Genomic DNA, 4,003 nt, shown 5'->3' with positions numbered 1-4,003 from the left:
GTTCAAGGTCCAGAAAAGTACCAAGATGATCGACAAAGTAGTCTGTGTGACATCAGTGGTTCAACTGTAAAGCTACGAAGCTACGAGAATACTTTTTTTGCGCAAAGAAAACAAAAATAATTACTTTATTCCACATTTTCGACTCTACTGCGTCACAGTATCATGACGCGCGCGTGTGGCGGCGCTGACCCAGATCCGGCGTAATGATGTCATCACGCCGGATCTGGGTCAGTGCTGGCGCCGCCACACACTCGTGTCATGATACTGTCGTGAACGCGCGTCCACAAGTGACGCAATAGAGACGAAAATGTGGAATAAAGTCGTTATTTTTGTTTTCTTTGCGCAAAAAAGTATTCTCATAGCTTCGTAACTTTACAGTTGAACCACTGATGTCACACGGACTACTTTGTCGATCATCTTGGTACTTTTCTGGACCTTGAACGTGGTAGTTACCTTGCTGTCTATGGGAGGGTAAACAAAAACAAACAAATATCTTAAATTGTGTTCCGAAGATGAACGCTGGTCTTACGGTTTGGAACAACATGAGGGTGAGTAATTAATGATAGAATTTTCATTTTTGGTTGAACTAACCCTTTAAAATGTAGTTGCTGATGTGCTTTTTATCATTTAAAATGGCTTGGAGTGCGGCTTAGCCAATCAGAATTTCAATCCGTTTTATGCGGAAACTCCGAGAAATAGCCGTTTCTTAGGGAATTTTGAATTGTAAATGGCAAATCAAGCATTTAACACTTTCACCCTCCTAATAATTTATACAATAAACAGGAGCCTAAGTCACTTCCTTAATAATTTAGACATAAGCTAATGTTGATTTATTCAGCAGGGCTAGTGCCAGCAGGAGACCCGGAGGAGCTGAAATGTGTATTAAAGTAGGACAGAGGCAGCCGGCGCCATAATAACATTTGGATAATTTTATTATGGCTCACGGCTCAGTTCATTTCCCCTTCTGCTCGCTGCATGAAATTGTTTGATTCTCACAGTGCCTGGAGTGAACTGAGAAGGTGCCACACGCGCACATAAACATATGCAAACACACTTTTTCGCGCAGTTCGCAGCACACCTATTCCCTCATACCTTCTCTCTCTTTGCCACGCGTTCCTGACACACACACGTTCAAATCTCCCTCAAACACACACAAATGTTTCTCGTGGCTCTCTGCCTGACACGCAGAGAACAGGCAGATAAATGATGTGTCTCATTACCGGAGATGCGGCAGAGTGGCAGCACTTTCAACGAGAATGGACTGAGATTAATACCCTCTATCATCCCTTCTTCTGTCAGAGAGATAGACAGCAAGAATTGGAGAGTGAGGACGAATAAGAAAAGAAAAGGAAAGAAAGAAAGCTGCCTGCATTTGTTTAACTACAGATAAGATGCTGATGTCTCCATAGAGAAAGACTGGAAAAGTGGAGTCAGCCATAATGCTCTGGCCTCAGGGTTGTGTGTGTGTGTGTGTGTGTGTGTGTGACGATTTGAAATGTCCTGTTGTCATTCACTATCCTATCTTTTCCACTCCCTTTTTTTCTTAAAAGCATGCGTAATGTGTAGCTAATATATAGCATCTGACATCAACAGTCATTTTATCAAGGTTGCGAATCTGAATGAATATTGAATTAATAAGCCATTTTATTCATGGTGACATTTCCAATACAATAAATATATTCAACAAGTCACACCAAAACTGTCCATAATGCTCTGGCCTCAGGGTTGTGTGTGTGTGTGTGTGTGTGTGTGTGTGTGTGACGATTTGAAATGTCCTGTTGTCATTCACTATCCTATCTTTTCCACTCCCTTTTTTTCTTAAAAGCATGCGTAATGTGTAGCTAATATATAGCATCTGACATCAACAGTCATTTTATCAAGGTTGCGAATCTGAATGAATATTGAATTAATAAGCCATTTTATTCATGGTGACATTTCCAATACAATAAATATATTCAACAAGTCACACCAAAACTGTTGAGAAATAAACACTTTGGTTCACAGCTCATATTTTGCACAAAAATGACATGCAGAGTTTCCACACCTTTTGAGCAATGAATCTTCATGACATTTCCGTGACCTTCCCAGTTAGTTGAACTGGATAAGAAAGTATTTTACAGAAACTGCACTCAGAACAGGCCATTTCTAGCTCATGCAATATTTTAGAACTGGGCAAAACTATAAAAGAATACCGCATTGATGCATATAAAAATAATTATTATTTTAGAATAAGCAGTTGATTTCCATTACGTTTCACAACCTCCGTTTTAAAATTCTCTACTAGTTACAGGTTTTGCATAGCCGTGACATAGGTTTCAATCTGTTTAATGGCCCTCTCCCCCTCTGAGAGCGCGCGCACACCATCCATTTGCAGGAAGCGCCTGCGGCAGCGTTCCATCAAAACTAATCATAACCATACAAATCTGCCTCCCCGCTGCAAGATGTAGGAAGAGGACGACTGTTTTACGCAGAAAAATCACCAGATACCTTTTTACATCCTAGAATAAGAGAAACTGCACATATTACAAATAGCTCATTCTTGTGATCGGTTCATTCACTAGTTGTCCTGAAGTGAGCAGAGATCTGCAGGGGCGTTTGTTTCTCTCTCTTTCTCTCTCTCTCTTTCTCTCTCTCTTTCTCTATCCGGGTCTGGCCCAGAGGGGTTGTGAAACCCCTGGAGCGACTCTCTGTGAATTCAGCTTCAGCTGGGCTCCATTCCTCAGCGCTTGAGCGAGGGGCGCGGACAGGAGCCCAAACACGGAGAGGTGACACGTCGCTGGATGTCCCATGTTCCAGGTGAGGAGTGCCAGATTGGGTTTGGTGGGTTTTTTCTACAGAGAGGCAGTGGTTCTTCAGAGCGCAGCTGCATCTACGCATGTGCCAGAGGATGAGCGCGTTTGGGAAAAAAAAATATATTGATCTTCTCCCAGTTTGTCGCTTCCCAATATGTTTAATGGCAGCGCAAAACGACACTTGAAGCAGTTTGTGCGTTGTCACATGTAAAACAGCTCTGTAGCCTAGCCTCGAATAATTGACTGATATCGTAATGGCGTCCTCGATTAGGTTTCGCGATGCGCTACGATAAGTCGCACGCTCTTTGAACGCGAGGCGAATGTGGAAAGCGATTATGAAAATCTGTTCTTTAACACAGCGGCTGCTTTGTATTCAAGGCTTTGGGTTGACAAATGGCAGGTTTGATCGCAACCAGAGTGCGTTTTCACGCATTTGTAACACTTTTTGAATGGTGCTTAGGATGTTTTTCTTGTTTATTCATTTTTAACAGCGATGTTTAAAGTCGAGCATTCCTTCATGCTCGTCGTATAATACGCTACAGCTGCTGCACGCTCAGAGCGCGCGAGAGAGGAACAAAACGCACGTGCACGAGTTACAATGCAATCGCATTTTAAGTGCACTGATTGTCGCGTGATTAACTTTAAATGTATTCCCTGACCAGTGTATCATATCCTTTAAGTTGTAGCCTATTCTGTTGGCTCACAACTGTGGCGCCACACGCTCCCAGCTCGTGGAATTACCAGTTGTTGTCCAAGTGGATGTGTGTGGTACTGTCACCTGGCATTTGAATCTTTAGATATACGGTCTAATTAGGTTACCTGGCCAAGAGAGGTATCAAAAAGGGCATATACTAGTGTGCACTACAGGGGTCTTTGCTTCTGTATTTTGTGCTGTGTGCTTACACATGCCCAAATGTAATGTATCAAGTGTCCTATCAAGTCAATATCTATCTATCTATCTATCTATCTATCTATCTATCTCAGAAGGAAAGGTACAAAAGCTGTGACTGGAATGGTAGTTTTTCAAAATGTACACCTTTGTACCTTATTTTCCTTATGTACCATCCCAGTGACAGATTTTGTAACTTTCTTTCTGTGATAGATAGATAGATAGATAGATAGATAGATAGATAGATCATATTTATGTCTATCTATTTGCTGAAATGTGGTTTTCAAAAATCTTATATAATAAAAAATCTTGATAATCTCTC

This window comes from Sinocyclocheilus anshuiensis, unplaced genomic scaffold (assembly GCF_001515605.1).
Source record: "Sinocyclocheilus anshuiensis isolate Anshui unplaced genomic scaffold, SAMN03320099.WGS_v1.1 scaffold405, whole genome shotgun sequence".
NCBI classification, from domain to species: Eukaryota; Metazoa; Chordata; class Actinopteri; order Cypriniformes; family Cyprinidae; genus Sinocyclocheilus; species Sinocyclocheilus anshuiensis.
This window is presented reverse-complemented; position numbering follows the sequence as displayed.